Source organism: Somniosus microcephalus, chromosome 6, assembly GCF_052327205.1.
Source record: "Somniosus microcephalus isolate GS21.2 chromosome 6, FLI_Smic_1.0, whole genome shotgun sequence".
Taxonomy (NCBI): Eukaryota; Metazoa; Chordata; class Chondrichthyes; order Squaliformes; family Somniosidae; genus Somniosus; species Somniosus microcephalus.
The window spans coordinates 224,989,479-225,009,774 of NC_140992.1; the positions used below are offsets into that span (position 1 = coordinate 224,989,479).

The following is a 20,296-nucleotide window of genomic DNA, read 5'->3' on the forward strand; positions in this document are numbered from 1 at the left end:
ATGATTTACAAAAGAGAAAGTCCTCATGTATCTCTCCATTGTGTTCATACCTTACATAGGTGATCAGGTTTGAAAGGTTTGCAATGTCCGTTGATTCATCCAGTTGAAGTGCATAAAAACGACTCGCTTGCATTCTCGCTATTAGCTGATCACACAAGTCGTGGGCCATCTCATCAATTCTGCATTGAACTGTTATCCGACAATGAAATCATGTTAATTTGCTTGCAGGCCCCCTCTCCCAGCATAACACCCACCATCTCCTTAGCAGCTGGCAATATCAACTCCTCCCCGATTGTGTGCGGCTTCCCTGTCTTTGCTATGAGCCTAGCTACCCGGTACGAGGCCTCCACCGCCTTAGCATTATCACTGCCTTTAGATGTGCATTCCATAATTGTCTTGCTACTTTGAAATTCTTTCAGCTGGTTGTAAAAAAATCCAATTGGCTTGGACACGTATTCCCCATGCTTAGTCTCAAGATGACGGTGAAGATTAGCGGGCTTTAGGCTTTCATTCGACAGAACATCATAGCACAAGGATGTTTGTGAAGCATATTACATTGTGAATAATAATGTAATATCGAATATGATACATATGAGGTACACGTGATTATATTATTACAGTATCATAATTTTATTTTTCACGGACCACCTGCAGTGCCCTCGCGGACCACTGGTGGTCTGCGGACCACAGGTTGGGAACCACTGCTCTAGACTGTATGCAAAATTCATGCTCACTGCTCAAAGAAATGATTGGAGCGCTAATTCAAGTCTTTAAGCCCAAGCTCATTGGCGTTACACTCAAAGGGTGGACCAATATCAGGTGCAGTCTGATCACAAGTCATGATTGCTACAGGCTTTTTCCAGTTCTTAAAGGGGAGGTTCATTGATGCTGCAGAACCTCATTCTCAGCATTGCTGGCTGTGCAGCTGCCTCAGCAAGAAGCAGCAGGTCAAGGAGAAGGAGGTAGACAACTGAAGCAGCTGTACTCATGGCAGATCCACGCCCCAGAGAGAGAGAGCCTGCAGATACTGCGATCAAGCATTGGAGGCAATGGTGTTCGCTGTGGAGAGATGGAGGGCGGTGTTCTACCTGAGCATCCTGTCCCTGAGGGCACTGTAGTGAGCAAAGCAGGAGAAGAGGAGGAGGAAGAGCACACCGCATCACTGCATGTCTCACCCGCAGGCACCAGCTCAGATACTGGCGCTACATGTTCTTTAGAGGCTAGTATAGTTGAAGGGATAATTACTAGTCCTAGCTCCTTTAGGGTTACCCCGGATCAGGCGTATTTCTCAGACATTCACTTTCAACTAAAGTTTGAGGTATCCGAATTCTAAAGACGCTTAATTGGGTCTAAAGGTCCGGGCTATCTCTCCATAAAGGAAAGGAACAACCCGAAAATGTTACCGTTCCCCAGATAGCACTTTTAATAAGTTTAGCTAGACTGTAACGTTACGGATATTATGAGGGTCCGGAAAACTCCCTCAGAATTCTGCAACTCCTCACCAAAGGGTGTACAGAGATTGAGTTTGCGAGTTTTTGATACAGAAGTCTTATGTGAGACAATTCTAAAAATACATAGATTTATTAAAGAAGCGACATGCAATTTACTGTTGGTGAGTCAATCGCAACATTAACAGTTCTAAAAAGAGAAAACATACGATCTTTTTAACAAAGAATCTTACTTTCAAATCTTAACTTCGCTACAGTATTACAGTTCTTAAAGTATTCTACAGGATATCCACCAATATCAAATATCTTTGATCCCCGAGGTACAAAGAGTTGGAGACTACAGAGCCGCCTCTGAAGCCGAGAATTGCTTTGCCCGATTAAAGCGTGCCTGTTATCCCATTTGAGAGTTTAATATTTATACCCTTTTCCAGTGGTATTTCCTTTAAGGTTTTCTGCTGATGGAAGCTAATTATCTCTAGTCATTTTCCTCCTGACCTCTGCATCTCTTACTGCCACCTCAGCCAGACTCATGTCTCATCTCTAGGTGTTCTAAGTTTACCATATGAAAAATGGTGTGATGGCAGGTGTTCCTTACTTTATGTCTTCTTTACGAGGGCAGATGTTCCTTATCTTATGTGCTTCTTTACGAAGTGTAAATTAGAACACCTTATCCAGGGTGAACCATTGTTTTGTTCCCAAAAGTTCAGCCTGTCGGAGCCTTTCACCTTCTGTTTCAATAAGGTTATTTATTCAGGGTCAACAACTATCTTATCTCAATAGCCAGAATGCTTTCATAGCTATTTCATCGTTAGGTTTCTAAATTTCCACACCCAGTTTGTCATGTTTTAATAAGGCCAGAATTCTTTCATAAGATGGTGTATTTTTCTGAATAGGTTATATGGCTTATTCCTTCACATAGTAGCGGGATCTGCACAGGGTGAGGCACCGGGGATGAATGGGCTGCAGCAAGGCCGGGGGAAAGGGTAACTTGGGGGCCAGCTCCCCGGCGAGTTCTGCTGCACAGGACTCAGATGAGGACTTCGATGGGGAGGCCTTTAGAAGAAGAGTGATGGGCATGCAGACGATGATGATAAGTGCAATCGCAAGGGTGCCTGAGAGCCTCTCGGCAGTGATAAGGAGCATGGAGAAGTCTGCCTCCAACATTGCACAAGGCTTTGTGCACACCATGGAGCCCATTATTTCCAGTCTGGAAAGGATGGTGGACTCCCAGAGAGACCATGGCGACCCAGACCTGATGCCACGTATGATGGGTGATCTGGCAGCTTCCATTGCAGCACAGGCGGAAGCGACGCAACATCTTAGTGCTGTAATGCAGTCTATGCTTGGTGGCATCCAATCTCAGACTGCTGTCGTGCAGTCTCAGCTTGATGCCACGCAAGCTCTGACTGCTGCCATTATGGCTGGGTCTACCACCGTTGACTGGGGCTTTCACGGTGTTGCAGCAGGCCAGCAATCTGTGCTCCAACAGATTGCTAGGGATACTGAGCTGCTGCCCCGGGGGAGTGACATTGGGTCAGTGAAGCAGGAACCTGCTGCCCTCATCATGACAGCATTCCTGCTCTCATCACTGCCACTCCGTCATTGCCCTTGTAACTGCCTGTCATCCAGCCAGCCCAGACTGCTGCCGCCTATGCTGAGGTGGTGCAGTCTACAGCCAGGCCTTCCAGGCCCAGAGCTGGTCGAGGGCATCCTGCAAGGCCATCTGAGGTCTCCTGCATGGACACTCAGCAGCCTTCCACCAGCCGTGCTGCAGCCACTAGTGGGCCAACACATCGTAGGAGCACTAGAGTAGGCAAAGGCACAGTAATGAGAGGCACTAAGGGATTGCACAAGGGTGAATGATTTTTGTTGTAAATATGTGTTCACTGATTTTTGATAAATTTATTAACTCAGTTTGGATTCTTTTGTGATGTGTCTCATTTCAGCTTTGCACTTTGATATGGCCTGTGACAGGGATGGAATTATGGGGATGTGATGAGCAATGAGGATCTGGAGTTTAATTAATTGGAACCACAGTCTGATGAGGCGTTCACGGACCACCCTTCCGGAAGGCCGATTGAGTGGCTGCCTCCTCCCTCGCTCCTGTTCCTCCTCCTCCTCGTCTTCCTCTTCCTCCTCATCCTCGTCCTCCTCCTGAGGTGGTCCCCCAAGGGCTGGGCCCTCATGTTGGACCAGTTGTGGAGCATGCAGCAGATCACCATGAAATTGGACACCCGCTCAGCCGAGTACTGGAGGGCTCCTTCTGAGCGGTCAAGGCAGCAGAACCGTTGCTTCATCAGGCCGATGGTCTGCTTGATGATGTCCCTGGTTGCAGCATGTGGCTCTCATTATATGAGTGCTGGGCAGGAGTGTTGGGGTTGCGGAGGGGAGTCATGAGCCAGGTGGAGTGCGAGCAGCCGTTGTCTCTGAGCAGCCAGCCGCGAGCTTGACGTGGTGGCTGAAAGAATGCTGGCACATCAGTCTGGTGCAGGATGAAGGCATCGTGGCTGCTGCCAGGATAACGGGCATTCACATTGAGGATTCGCTGTCTGTGGTCGCACACCAACTGCACATTAAGTCAGTGGTAGCCTTTGCGGTTACGGAAGATCTCAGGATTGTTATGCGGTGCCTGCAAAGCCACGTAGGTGCAGTCAGTGGCGCCCTGCACCATGAGGAATCCCGCTATCCTGACAAAGCCTCATGCGTGCTCGTCCTGCTTCTCTCTGGTGATAGGGAAGGAAATGTAGTCCCTTCTCCTACTGTTGTGAGTCTCTGTGACCTCCCAGATCCATCCCAGATGGCGAAATGCGAGATGTTCACTATGTCTCCTGCTGCAGACTGGAAGGATCACTGGCGAAGAAATTGAGGGCGACAGTGGCCTTGACTGCCACTGAGAAAGCCGTGGTTGTCCTGATCCGAGGCTGTAGGTCTGGTTGCAGGAGGTGGCAGAGTTCTGTGACCACCTCCTTGGTGAAGCAGAGCCTCCTAATACATTGCTCCTCACTTAATTGGAGGTAGAAGTGCTGTAGGAATACCCTCGGAGAGCAAGGCCTCCTGTTGAGAGCCCTGATGCCCCTCCTCCTTCCTCTGGCCACATGTTCCAGTCTTTCTCCCTGCCTCCGCTCCCTCCGCCATAGATCCTGGAGGGCGAGGTTGACTGCCAGTACAGCGCCCATTAATGTAACTAAGTGTAGCAGTTTGAATTTTTTAAGAATAAATGTAGCTACTTTTTATTTGCCAGAACACTCCTGATACTAAATAATGTTAAAATGACGGAATGAGACTGTTGCACGATGTGAAACTGACAAGAAAGCACTGAAACTCTACTAACCTACAGCTGCGATTCATTACTGATGATCCCTTTAAATAACATCCCTGGAACTGGCTTCCTGTTGCTTCACGCCAGCTCTCCCTGTCGCTGTTTCCTCCAGGCACTAAGGTAGGTGGCGACAATCAATTTTGCAGATCAGGCAGTCAGTGAGCGTTGCACCTGGCGTTGTGGCTCCCGGCAATAACTTAGTGACAGTGCTGCAGGGAGTGGCAGCGCTGCAGGGAGTGGCAGGATTTGGCATACAGCATTGGATTCGCCTCGCCTTGGCGATAATGCTCTAGCGCCCTGTTAATGCCATCTGCTCGCGCTAGCGGGAGGCGCTAAGGTACCGAATTTCTCCCCCTTAGAGTTTTTTTGAGGATGCAGCTGGGTAATTTAAATTCAGTTAATTAAATAAATCTGGAATAAAAAGCTAGTATCAGTAATGGTAACCATGAAACTATTGGATTGTTGTTAAAAACCCATCTGGTTCATTAATGTCCTTCAGGGAAGGAAATCTGCCATCCTTACCTGGTCTGGCCGATATGTGACTCCAGACCCACAGCAATGTGGTTGACTTTTAACTGTCCTCTGAAATGGTCTAGCAAGCCACTCAATTGTAACAAACCACTACAAAACAAAATAATAAGAATTAAACCGGACGGACCACCCGGCATCGACCTTGACACCGGCTATGGACACGGCAACGGCACACCCAGCCCAGTCAACGCTGTACAGTCCTCCTCACCAATGTCTGGGGACTTCTGCCAAAATTGATGGGGCTGTCTCACAGACTAATCAAGCAACAGTCTGACATAGTCATACTCACAGAATCATACCTTTCAGCCAATGTCCCAAACTCCCACTGGCAGGACAGACCCACCAGGGGTTGCAGCACAATGATATACAGTCTGGAAGGAGTGGCCCTGGGAGTCCTCAACATTGAATCTGGACCCCATGAAGTCCCATGGCCTCAGGCCAAGCATGTGCAAGGAAACCTCCTGCTGATTACCACCTACCGCCCTCCCTCAGCTGATGAATCAGTACTCCGCCATGTTGAACACTTGCACTGAGAGTAGCAAGGGCACAGAATGTACTCTGGGTTCGGGAACTTCAATGTCCATCACCAAGAGTGGCTTGGTAGCACCACTACTGACTGAGCTGGCCGGGTCCTGAAGGACATAACTGCCAGTCTGGCCCTGCGACAGGTGGGGAGAGAACCAACATGAGGAAAAACCTACTTGACCTCGTCCTCACCAATCTACCTGTTGCAGATGCATCTGTCCATGACAGTATTGGTAGCCATGGCCACCACACAGTCCTTGTGGAGACGAAGTCCCATCTTGTTGTGTGGCACTACCACCATGCTAAATGGGATAGATTCAGAACAGCTCTAGCAGCTCAAAACTGGGCATCCATGAGGCGCTGTGGGCCATCAGCAGCAGCAGAATTGTATTCTACCACAATCTGTAACCTCATGGCCCGGCATATCCCTCACTCTACCATTAGCACCAAGCCAGGGGACCAACCCTGGTTCAATAAGGAGTGTAGAAGAGCATGCCAGGAGCAGCACCAGGCGTACCTAACAATGAAGTGCCAACCTGAGGAAGCTGCAACACAGGACTACTTGCATGCTAAAAAGTGGAAGCAGCATGCTATAGACAGGGCTAAGCGATCCCACAATCAACGGATCAGATCAAAGCTATGCAGTCCTGCCACATCCAGTCGTGAATGGTTGTAGACCATTAAACAACTAACGGGAGGAGGAGGCTCCATGAATATCCCCATCCTCAATGATGGTGGAGCCCAGCATGTGAGTGCAAAAGACAAGTCTAAAGCATTTGCTATCATCTTCAGCCAGAAGTGCCGAGTGGATGATCCATAGTGGCCTACTCCTGAGGTCCCCACTATCACAGAAGCCAGTCTTCAGCTAATTCGAGTCACTCCACGTGATATGAAGAAACGGCTGAGCGCACGGGATACAGCAAAGGCTATGGGCCCTGAAAACATCCCAGCTATCGTGCTGAAGACGTGCTCCAGAACTAGCTGCGCCTCTAGCCAAGCTGTTCCAGGACAGCTACAACACTGGCACCTATCCGACAATGTGGAAAACTGCCCAGCTATGTCCTGTCCACAAAAAGCAGGGCAAATCCAATTACCACCCCATCAGTGTACTCTCAAATTATTAGCAAAGTGATGAAGGTGTCATCGACAGTGCTATCAAACAGCACTTATTCACCAATAACCTGCTCACTGATGCCCAGTTTGGGTTCTGCCAAGACCACGCTGCTCCCGGCCTCATTACAGCCTTGGTCCAAACATGGGCAAAGGAGCTGAATTCCAGAGATGAGGTGAGAATGACTGCCCTTGACCTCAAGGCAGCATTTGACCGAGTGTGGCATGAAGGAGCCCTAGTAAAACTGAAGTCAATGGGAATCGGGGGGAAAACTCTCCACTGGCTGGAGTCATACGTAGCACAAAGGAAGATGGTTGTGGTGATTGAAGATCATTCATCACAGCCCCAGGACATCACTGCAGGAGTTCCTCAGGGTAGTGTCCTAGGCCCAACCATCTTCAGCTGCTTCATCAATGACCTTCCCTCCAACACGAGATCAAAAATGGGGATGTTCGCTGATGACCGCACAGTGTTCAGTGCCATTCACAACTCTTCAGATAATGAAGTAGTCTATGCCCGCATGCAACAAGTCCTAGATGACATTCAGGCTTGGGCTGATAAGTGGCAGGTAACATTTGCGCCACAGAAGTGCCAGGCAATGACTATCTCCAACAAGCGAGAGTCTAACCACCGCCCCTTGACATTCAATGACGTTACCATCACCGAATCCCCCACCATCAACATCCTGGGGGTCACCATTGACCAGAAACTTAACTGGACCAGCCACATAAATACTGTGGCAACAAGAGCAGGTCAGATGCTGGGTATTCTGCAGTGAGTGTCTCACCTTCTGACTCCCCAAAGCCTTTCTACCATCTACAAGGCACAAGTAAGGAGTGTGATGGAATACTCTCCACTTGCCTGGATGAGTCTTCTTCCTTAGGCAGTCACTCAGAACCGAGGATGACTTGCTTCCACATTAAAAATTAGTTCGCAGGTGACTGATGAGTCCAATGCGGGACCTACAGTCTCTGTCACAGTGAGGCAGACGGTGGTTGAAGGGGTGCTTGGGTTGACGTGCGCTTCTTGTGCTGCCTGAGCTTGGCTTCCACTTGCTCCCGGCGAAGAGACGCGAGGTGTTCGGCGCTTTCCCGGATGCTTCTCCTCCACTTTGTGCGGTCTTGGGCCAGGGATTCCCAGATGTCAATGGGGATGTTACACTTTTTCAAGGAGGCTTTGAGGGTGTCTTTGAAGCGTTTCCTCTGCTCACCTGGGGCTCTCTTGCTGTGCTGGAGCTCCGAGTAGAGCGCTTGTTTTGGGAGTCTCGTATCGGGCATTTGGACAATGTGACCCATCCATCGGAGCTGAGTGCAGCTCCAACAACACTCAGGAAGCTTAACACCATCCAGTACAAAGCAGCCCGCTTGATTGGCACCCCATTCACCACCTTAAACAGTTACTCCCTCCACCACCGGCGTACTGTGGTTACAGTGTGTACCATCTATAAAATGCACTGCAGCAACTCGCCAAGGCTTCTTTGGCAGCACCTCCCAAACCCGCGACCTCTACCACCTAGAAGGACAAGAGCAGCAGGCGCATGGGAACACCACCACCTCCAAGTTCCCCTCCAAGTCACACACCATCCTGACTTAGAAGTATATTACCGATCCTTCATCGTTGCTGTATCAAAATCCTGGAACTCCCTCCCTAACAGCACTGTGGGAGTACCTTCACCACACAGAATGCAGCGGTTCAAGAAGGTGGCTCACCACCACCTTCTCAAGGGCAATTGGGAATGGGCAGTAAATGCTGGCCTTGCCAGTGACGCCCACATCCCATAAACGAATTAAAAAAAATTAATATATCTGGATTTTCAAAAGGCATTCGATAAGGGAAAATAAATTGTGAGGAGGACACAAAGAACCTGCAAAGGGATATATACAGGTTAAGTGAGTGGGCAATAAGGTGGCAGATGGAGTTTAATGTGAGGAAATGTGAGATTATTCACTTTGGTAGAAAGAATAGAAAAACAATATTTTTTATATGTTGAGAACCTATTAAATGCTGGTGTTCAGAGAGATTTAGGTGTCCTCGTACAGGAAAAACAGAAAGTTAACATACAGGTAGAGCAAGCAATTAGGAAGGCAAATGGCATGTTGGCCTCTATTGCAAGGGGGTTGGAGTACAAGAGTAAGGAAGTCTTACTCCAATTGTACAGGGCTTTGGTGTGACCACACCTGGAGTACTGTGCACAGTTTTGGTCTCCTTATTTGAGAAAGGACATACAACCCTTAGAGGCAGTGCAATGAAGATTCACTAGATTGATCCCTGGGATGAGATGGTTGTCATATGAGGAGAGATTGAGAAAATTGGGCCTATACTCTCTGGAATTTAGAAGAATGAGAGGTGATCTCAGTGAAACATACAAGATTCTGAAGGGGATTGACAGGGTAGATGCTGAGAGGTTATTTTCCTGGCTGGAGAGTCTAGAACTAGGGTTCAGAGTCTCAGGATAAGGGGTCGGCCATTTAAGGCTGAGATGAGGAGGAATTTCTTCACTCGGAGGGTTGTGAATCTTTGGAATTCTCTACCTGAAAGGGCTGTGGATGCTGAGTCGTTGAGTATATTCAAGGCTGAGATAGATAGATTTTCGGACTCTTGGGGTATATGGGGATCGGGCGAGAAAGTGGAGTTGAGGTCGAAGATCAGCCATGATCTTATTGAATGATGGAGCAGGCTCAAAGGGCCGTATGGCCTACTCCTGCTCTTATTTCTTATGTTCGTATGTTCTTAAGGTGCCACATAAATGGTTGTTACATAAGATAAGGGCTCATGGGGCTGGGTAATATATTAGCATGGATAGAGGATTGGTTAAAGGGCAGAAAACAGAGAGTAGGAATAAACGGGTCATTTTCAGGTTGGCAGGCTGTTACTAGTGTGTGCTGCAAGGATCAGTGCTTGGGCCTCAGCTATTCACAATTTGTATTAATGACTTAGATGAAGGGGCTGCGTGTAATGTATCAAAGTTTGCTGACAGTACAAGGCTAAGTGGGAAAGTAAGCTGTGAGGAGGACACTGAGGCTGGAATTTTTACCTGTGAGTGGGTTCGGGTGTGGGGAGGGGGGGCGTGTAGCGGGTCGCCATCACAAACTTTTTATCAGCGCTGTCTCCACTGTGCGTTTATCTGAATTAGAACAATTGAATGAGTCTTGCGGGTTTCCCAACCAATTAACTGGAACGGGTCTGATAACGTCACCGATGACGCGCCTTCAGCTTAGTTATTTAAAGGAGCTTTGCACACATCACAGTTGAAGGTTGTTGTTGGAGGCTCAGAGGTGGTTGGGAGAGGTGCCTTCGCTTATCCATCCAAGACTTTGTAGGATTCACAAAATTCCAGGACCCCCTACTCAATGGACATGTGTCTGGAATTTAAAAAGGGACTGTGTTGGACCTTTTGGAGGAGAAATGTGGACAGAAATATCTCACTATTAGGCACCTTTGGACTAAACTAGGGCCTATTGGATTGAGCTTGGACATTTTAAATTGTATGCTGGGTCTGCACAGGAAAATGGGATACTTTCAGGGCTGCTAACCCACCTGGGAGGCAGGCCCCCAGGGAGACATTAGCAGTCTAACAAAAGCCCACTTACCAGGGACCCAGATATACACATATTTTAATAGTTCTTAAAACGGCGATACAGAAAAACCCTGGCATCAGCAAAACACACAATGGACAGTATCAAGACCTGATTACATTCTAACAGCACCATTCAAAAACCCCATCAACACCTTTGGGAATCTTGTATCATGCTAGTGCCCAATCAGCCCACCAAAATTCTCACAAAGGGATCACATCAGAGTTGATCAGCCTGCCAAAATCGCACAAAAGGGAGTCATCTAAAATCAATTGTGCACCCGAGTTTTGGTGCAAAAGTTTAAGCAGTCTCTCAGGTATAACTGGGGGCTTGCTAGTAGCTAAAGAGACCTCAACAGACGGGCTGAAGAGAGAGAGTGCCGGCGGGCAGCAGCAGCAGCACACCGGAGCAGAAGAAACGTACCCGAGAACACGCTGGAAAAGCACTTGGACTCTGGGTTCTTTGACTCTGGCTTTGAAACATCTAACTTGCCACACGAGGTTACAGCAACGCAACAAGAAAACCTAACAAGAAGCCTCGGAGTCATTGAAAGATCAACCATCATCCAGCACTGACTCTAGGAAAAACTTGTTTACCATCAAAACGTCGACCAGTGCTAATACCGAAGACACCACAACCAGCCAAGGAGTCCAAAAGATTGAGGAGAGAGAAAAGCAGTGTGCAACTGGTCTAAACTGTGGAGAAATCCTTTGGTGAGCATAGTCCCTGTAATTTCAGAGCCTAACTTAGTTAGTGTAGTGGTGGGAGGTGGTTTTATTTATTTATTTATTTTCTCTCACTGCATAACCTCTGTACCTGTTGCGTATACGTTTTTGTTTGGTTAATTCGTGTGGTGTGCGATTTCTAAATAAAATATTTGTTCTTGCACCAAACAGTTATCTGCCTACATCTATCACATCCCCTAAATAATTCCAAGCCCAGAACCAGGGAGTGGGATGATTCGAACCGTCAAGCTCAATTTAAAAGGCCGACAAACCCACCACCCCCTACAACTTTGACTGTGAGGATGCAGGAAGGATGCAGTCCCAGCATCAGAAGGCTGCACCGAGGTTTTCGGATTCCTCCCTGGAAGTCCTGCTGCAAGGATTCAATGCACGGAGGGAGGTCCTATTCCCTGGTAACAGCAGGAAGAGACCAGCCAGTGATACCAAGAGGGCATGGCTGGTGATCGCCCAAGAAGTCTGTAGCAGGGGTGTAGTGAGCTGCTCCTGGATACAGTGTCGGAAGAGATTTAATGATCTCATGAGGTCAAGAAAGGTGAGTACAATGCCACATTCAACTACATCCTCATGTGCGTGTCACCCCTACCCCATCACTCTGCCTTCCCAAGCCTACTCCTGCACGTCACTCCTCACACCAACCTACCTTGCAGGTGCACCCATCCCTCACTGTCTATGCACCTACTCACATCCCCTTCTGATCATCCACCACTGACACCCTCAGCCTAATGCAATCCTAGAAAGTAACGCCACAGATGGATGCTGTGATAAAAATAATAACTTCCGGGAAGTTATGTCATCACTTCCTGTGAACTGTGAACTATGAACTATGAACTGTGTACATACCTCACTTCCTGTCATGTGTCACTTCCTGTTGGACTGGTATAAATACTGGTCTGTTCAGTATTGTAAGAGGCTTCTACCAGAGGCATGGTAAAGACCTCTCTTGTATATAGTGTGTTTATAAGTTACTTAAAGCTTACTTTAAAGTTACTTGATGGTAAGCCTCCTTTTTCTTACATCAATTTAAGTAACTTAGTATTTACACTCACGAATACTAGACCTTCGGACAAACTCGGAATTAAGGATCCAGGGAACCACCCATCATGGAGAAAATCCTTAGACCTATTCGTCTGGACTTGGACCCGAATGCACCAGCAGCTGGCAGGGTATGTAAGCATTGGTACCGTACTTTTGAGAATTTTCTGGATGAATGTGAAGCGGATGCTCCTGCTAGATTGAAGATACTTATCAATTATGTGACCCCAAAAGTGTTCGAATATGTTGATGAATGGGATAATTACGATGAGGTGATTCGGGCACTTAAGAAACTGTATGCCAAGACCCCAAATGAGGTCTATGCTAGACATCTACTGGCCACAGCCCGACAAGGGCCAGGGGAATCAATTGATGAATTCCTGCAAGAACTTCGCAGGCTCAGCGTAGATTGTAACTTTCAGGCAGCCTCAGCTGAGCTGTACCGCCAAGAAATGATTCGTGATGCTTTCATCTGCGGGATTGCCTCTCCATTTATACGCCAGCGTCTACTAGAAAGTAAAACACTTGAGCTACAAAAAGCTTTTGACCTAGCTTGTTCACTGGATTTGGCAAAAAGAAATGCAGACCTCTATCAGCTGCCCAGATCTCGATCTGCTGCTGTAGCTGCAACCAGACAATTCAAGCGGTCTCAGGTGAACCCTATCATGGGGGAATCTAATTCTGATAATTCTGATGAAGAAGAGGAGGACGACCCCACTTTAGCAGCCTCTTGGCAATCTAGGAAGGAATGCTTCTTTTGTGGAGATGCTTTTCACCCTAGGAAAACTTGCACTGCTCGCAATGCAATCTGCAGTTATTGCGGGAAAAAAGGACACTTTGCTAAAGTTTGCCTATCAAGGGCCTCTACGAGGGCCAATCCAGCTAAGGCCTACCGAACTGCCCCAATTAGGGCCTATCAAGATGCTCCAGCTAGGACCTATCAAGCTTCCTCTCGAGCTCTCTCCCGAAGAAGCACACCGAGAGTTTTAGCCACTCTCTGTGCAACGACACCAATTACAGCTGCTTACCCACAGAACCTGTCTCATGCTGCCACAAAAATTTCAATTAAAGGGCATACCTTAGATGCCTTAATTGACTCAGGAAGTACTGATAGTTTCATTAAGGAACAGATTGTTGCGAAATTGAAACTACATGTCTTCCCATCGGACCAGGCAATTGCGATGGCCCAGTCATCACTTAATACCAGAATCTCCGGCTTTTGTGTTGTTGATATGACACTTCATGGTCGTATGTATCCCTCCACCCGACTTTCGGTGCTCAAGGACTTATGTAGTGATCTCCTCTTAGGACTGGACTTCCAAAAACAGCATAAGAAACTCACCATTGAGTTTGGTGGATCCAAACCCGGACTTACTATTTCTAATATACCGTCTAAATTACCATTTTGTGCATTATCAGCAGCTTCACTTGATGAACCCTCATTATTTGCCAGTATTCCGCCTCAATGCCAACCGATAATAACGAAATCGCGGCGCTTTAATCAGGAAGACCAATCTTTTATTGCGGCTGAAATCTCTCGACTTCTAGCAGAGGATATCATTGAACCATGTTCGTCGCCCTGGCGGGCTCAAGTCGTCATTGTCAAGAACCCTCTAAAACCTCACAAACAGCGACTATGCATCGATTATTCGCAAACCATCAATCAATATATCGACTTGGACGCCTACCCATTGCCACGCATTGATGATATGGTTAATAAACTGGCCGAATACAAAGTGTTCTCAACTTACGATTTAAAAAGTGCCTATCATCAGTTACCCTTGAAGGTCTCAGATAAGCAGTACACAGCCTTTGAGGCTAATGGACGGCTGTACCAATTTCGTCGCCTCCCATTCGGGGTTACTAATGGAGTGGCTGTCTTTCAACGGGCAATGGATGGCCTGGTTAAGCAGGAAAACCTAAGGGACACTTTTCCCTATCTTGATAACATTACCATTGCAGGTCACGATCAACAGGAACACGACTCCAACCTCCAAAAATTTCGGGATGCCCTCCATCGCCGTAATTTGACCCTGAATGAATCCAAATCTGTTGAGTCGCAACCGACCATCAACATCCTTGGCTACTGCGTAGGCAATGGTATCATTCAGCCAGACCCAGAAAGACTTCGCCCGCTCCAAGAGCTCCCGTCACCTAAGAATCCGGCTTCTTTACGTCGGGCTCTCGGTCTGTTTGCATACTACGCTAAATGGATTCCTCATTTTTCGGACAAAATCCAACCCTTGCTGCATGCTAGATCATTTCCACTGGGAACAGCGGCTGTTGCAGCCTTTAACCTTCTCAAAAAACAGTTGGAGAAAGCGGCTCTTCACTCCATTGATGAGAATCTCCCTTTCGTGGTTGAATGTGATGCCTCGGAGGTGGCGATCTCGGCTACTCTGAATCAGGAAGGTCGTCCTGTAGCATTTATGTCCAGGACCTTACAAGGTGCCGAGCTACATTATCCTCCGGTTGAGAAAGAAGCCACAGCCATCATAGAGGCAGTACGGAAGTGGAACCATTTTCTAGCTCGCCAGCACTTTACATTGATCACGGACCAACGATCAGTCGCCTTCATGCTCGATAATCGAAAACGAACCAAAATTAAGAATAATAAAATACAACTTTGGAGGATGGAACTGGCCTCTTTTGGTTATACCATTCTCTATCGGCCTGGCAAGGAGAATGTGGCCCCGGACACCCTCACACGGGCATTCTGCTCCACTATGTCATCCTCCACCCTCATGGATGTCCACAATGGTTTGTGCCATCCTGGCGTTACGCGCATGCTACATTTCGTACGATCACGGAATCTCCCTTTTTCCACTGGAGATGTAAAGAAAATATGCTCAGAATGCCGGCTTTGTGCGGAATTAAAACCTCAGTTCTTCCGCCCCTCAGATGGTATACTCATACATGCAACCCAACCGATGCAACGACTTAGCATCGATTTTAAGGGCCCAGTGGCCTCTTCAACTCGGAACACATATTTGCTCGCCATGATCGACGAATATTCACGTTCCGTTTGCCTTCCCCTGCTCCAATATGCTGGCGTCCACAGTAATCTCCTGCCTTGAGCAGGTATTTTCTCTCTGTGGCATGCCGGCTTATATTCACTCAGATCGGGGTCCATCCTTTATGTCGAGGGAACTCAAGGACTACCTCTCAGAACGGGGAATTGCTACAAGCAAAACAACACCATACCATCCCATCGGAAATGGGCAGGTAGAGAGGTATAACGGTATTATCTGGAATTCCGTACGTCTCGCTTTAAGATCTCGGGGCCTACCAGACCAGCAATGGGAAACAGTGCTTCCGGATGCATTGCACTCTATACGGTCCCTGCTTTCTACAGCCACAAATACTACACCTCATGAGCGGTTCTTTGGATTCCAGCGTCGCTCATCTCATGGGACATCACTCCCGTCATGGCTAACTACTCCTGGACCTGTATTACTCCGAAGATACGTTCGGACGTCTAAAAATGACCCTCTTGTAGACGAGGTCGAACTAACCGATGCCAACCCCACCTATGCAAACATACGATATTCCGATGGCCGAGAATCTACCGTATCATTACGGGATCTGGCTCCCTGCCCACCAGGACCTAGTGGGACATCGGGTGATGGCATTTCACCAGGAAACTCTTGGGACCTATCGGGTACCCCTCTCCAGGATCCTGATCGGACACCAACTAGCTTGGTGCCGGTAGAACCCCGTGCTCAAGGTTGCGACCCTCCCAGTACCACGCATGAAAGTACTGGTCTGCCACAGACCAGCTCTGCACCTCCCTCTGAACAGAGGCAGTCTGACTTTGAACCTATTGGGGCTCGTACTCGAAGCCATGATCTCCCCGACCCTTCACAGGGCAATCCAGGCCACACGGACTCTGGCCAATGGCCAACCGCATGTAAGCGGACCAGTGACCCTCTACGACGGGAATCCAAACGGGTGCGACTCTTCCTTGTTCGGCGGCTGCGGACCAAAAGGTAGACCAGCCTCCTAAACCTGCAGGAGGGAAGAATGTGATAAAAATAATAACTTCCGGGAAGTTATGTCATCACTTCCTGTGAACTGTGAACTATGAACTATGAACTGTGTACATACCTCACTTCCTGTCATGTGTCACTTCCTGTTGGACTGGTATAAATACTGGTCTGTTCAGTATTGTAAGAGGCTTCTACCAGAGGCATGGTAAAGACCTCTCTTGTATATAGTGTGTTTATAAGTTACTTAAAGCTTACTTTAAAGTTACTTGATGGTAAGCCTCCTTTTTCTTACATCAGATGCCATTTGGCAATGTTATGCCACTCCCTCATTGTCACCCTCTACAGATGTAGCCCATCCATCCCTTACACTCATTCCATCACTCTCACTCAGAGTTCTCTTTCCCTCCTTGCAGGAGAAGAGGGCCCAGAACAACAGAGAGACAAAGAACCGGAGGTGGCCCTCCAATATACACAACTTTGACGCCAGCAGAGGAAGAGGCATTGGAAGTAAGTGGAGTGGCAGAGCTGCTGGCGGTGGGAGACGGAGAGAGGGGGACCTCCCAGCAACCTGGTGACAGAATTAAATATCCCACATGGCATACAACAGTCACTCATGGTGACTGCTGTCAGCAGCCAGTGAAATATCATCATGCGCGTAATGTTAATGTTACCCATTCTCATCATAAGACTTGTGATTCATCTCTTTACTCTCCCACAGGTCCATCAAGTGCCTCCACCCCCCTCCACCACCACCCCCACTGTCCAGTTGGAGGAGGAAGTCGACTCCTTAGAGGAAGCTCCAGCCTCTGAGGGTGCACTGTCAACAGACCCAAGCGCACCCAGCACCAGCTCAGATACGCACACCTTGGTGGGTCCTGAGACATAGAGTAGAGTTGTCACCTGGTGTCTCGCACATCACAAGTGAGCAAGAGCAGATGGTGGCGACAGGGACAGCAGTGGAGACTCCTCGCTGGAGGGTGCAGGATGCTCCAAGCTCTGCTCAGCTAGATGCAGATGCTGAACCTCGGGGGCCATTGAAAAAGAAGTTCCACATGCTGCCTTGGATCCTAATGACCAAGTCTGCCCCTGCACAGTTGCAGGAGGAGCAGTCTTTGGTGAGGCCCTCACAGGCTCCAAAAGTGTCTAAGCAGTCAGAGCAGGGAAGTAAGCCTCTACCTCTGCTGAAGCCACAGGGAGTGCACCTCGTAGAAGCACTCGGAAAAGAAAAATGACACAATCGTAGATGCACAAGGGTATGCACGTGGGTGTTTGCCAAAATGTTAGTGTTAAGTTTCAGTTCTATTTATAACCCACACAAATTTATTTCTTTGCACCACTTTCCCGTCTTGTCCATTTTTGCCTGCCACCTGGGAAGTGGCCTTGTCTCTTGGAGTGAATGGTGAGACATTACTTAACCTTGAGCAATGGATGTGTGTGTGACAGGAATGGTTTGGTCATTTTAGGACTGCTTTGTGGTGCTGTTGGGGTTGGGAGGGGGGGCGCGTGGGTACAGCAACTGGGAGCCAGATGGGTGCACTGGTGCAACTTAACTAAATCGTGCCATTATGAAGCCCTCCCGGGCAGCAATGTGCGCCGCTGCTGGTGCCATGTCCACATCAGATTCCTCTTCCTCCTCCGAAGAGGCTGTACGCTCTGTGCCTTGCTCCTCCATCTTCATTATAGTACTCCTCGGCCTTATTGCTTGGCCTCTTCAAGGGTGTCATCAACCACATCTTCAGTGGATAGCCTTTGCCTCCAAGCAGCCAGCTGGTAAGTCTGTTTGAAGGTGCGAAGAGTTGATTGAGGGTGGGCTGGTGCAGGACAAAAGAGTCATGACAGCTCCCTGGGAATCTGGCACACACAAGCATGATGATCTTTTTATGGTTGCAGACGAGCTGCACATTGAGGGAGTGGAAGCCCTTCAGGTTCATGAACACTCCTGGGTAATGTGGGGGTGCCTTGATGGCCACATGTGTGCAGTCGATGACGCCCTGCACCTATGGGAAGCCAGCCAGAGCCTCAAAGCTGAGTGCTCGCTCAGTCACACTGGCTTCATCAGTGGCAAAGTGTACCTAAGTGGCTGACTTGTGAAACATGGCATCGGTCACCTGGGTGATGCATTTTTGGGTGGCCGACTGCGAGATCCTGCAAATGTCTGCTGTAGATTCCTGGACGGAGCCTGAGGTGAAGAAGTTGAGGGCGGTGGTGACCTTGACAGCCACTGGTAAGGCATGTCCACCAGGTCCTCTGGGCAGCGGGTCTTCTTCCAGCGAGCTACAAATGTCTGCCACGACCTGGCACGATAGCCTGAGCCTCCTGAAGCACTGCTGTGTTCATGTCCAGGAAGCTGATCCTCTGCCTGTATACCCTGTGTTTGGGGTATCGCCTCCGGCGCGGTGCTCCCCTGTGCTGATCCCCTCTCCCCTCTCTCCTGTGGAGCATCAGTTCGGTGCTGGTGCTGCTGGTGTGGCTGGTGTTGTTGGTGCTGGGGTTCAGCATGGTCCGAGGTCCAAGGTAAAACAACATAAATGGCACCCATGCTGATCTGATAGATGCCAGGTAAAGTGGAGATCAGAGGCACAATCCTCCAATGTAGTGAGAATTACTTCTGAGGTTGCAGAAATCACCTGCAAACTTTTGAAAGCAAAATCTCTGCACAAAATGGTATCAGCCAGAACCTTTCCCTTAGGCAAGGAAGCAAGTGTAAGGTGTGTGCATTTATGTGCTTTTTCCAGCTGTCATTTAATGAACTAGCACAATGGTCACTGAACTCCCGCCTTGCCTTCACAGGCAAGCTTCACGAAGTCCGTGAATCCCGTGCACAAGCAGTAAAAGCTGAACCTCACATTAAAAAGTCTCTTAAGGGTCTCTCAACGAGCTGTTAACTACTTCAATGAGCTCGCCCACCTCTCCCGAGCCGGTCCATGGTGTGCTTCGAAATGTGCCCCGGTTAAATGTGGAAGTCGGCGGGATGAGGGTGGGTTGCCGACGTGCTGTCAATTTCAGCGCTTTTAACTGCAGATGTGCTCCCAAACCCGCACTCTCTGCAATGTGAAAATTCTGGCCAAAGAGTCTGCAAAGGGATATAGACAGGTTAGGTGAATGGGCAAGAAGGTGGCAGATTGAGTATAATGTGGGGAAATGTGAGGTTAAAGAATATTTTTTAAAAGAAGAGAAACTATTAAATGTTGGTGTTTAGAGGGATTTGGGTGCCCTTCTACATGAAACACAGAAAGTTAACATACAGGTATAGCAAGCAATTAGGAAGGCAAATGGTATGTTGGCCTTTACTGCAAGGGGGTTGGAGTATAAGAATAAGGAAGTATTGCTGCAATTGTACAAGGCTTTGATGAGACCACACCTGGAGTACTGTGCCCAGTTTTGGTCTCTGTACCTAAGGAAGGACATACCTGCTTTACAGGGGGTGCAGTGAAGATTCACTAGATTTGTGGGATGAGAGGGTTGTCCTATGTGGAGAGATTGAGTAGAATCGGCCTATACACTCTGGAGTTTAGAAGAATGAGAGGTGATCTCATTGAAACATATAAGATTATGAGAGGGATTGACAGGGTAGATGCTGAGAGGCTGTTTCCCCTGGCTGGAGAGTGTAGAACTAGGGGGCATAGTCTCAGGATAAGGGGTTGGCCATTTAGGACTGAGATGAGGAGAAATTTCTTCACTCAGAGAGTTGTGAATCTTTGGAATTCTCTACCCGAGGGCTGTGGATGCTCAGTCGGTGAGTATATTCAAGGCTGAAATCGATAGATTTTTGGACTCTAAGGGAATCAAGGGATATGGGGATCGGGCAGGAAAGTGGAGTTGAAATCGAAGATCAGCCATGATCTTATTGAATGATGGAGCAGGCTCGAGTGGCCGTATGGCCTATTTCTGCTCCTATTTCTTATGTTATTATACAGGAAACTCTCGTTTAAACGGCACCTATATCCGGAATTCTCTATTAACCGGCAGAATTCTCGTTCCGAAAACAACACTTCAATAACCGGCAATGTTGCCGAATCC

General features: G+C 48.2%; 1 protein-coding gene across 1 annotated transcript in view; it reads right to left on the bottom strand.

Annotated features, from left to right (window-relative positions):
- The window catches only part of LOC147116489 (uncharacterized), a 105,717-nt gene that overhangs the window by 65,589 nt on the left and 19,832 nt on the right, over nucleotides 1-20,296 (bottom strand). The window lies entirely within an intron of this gene.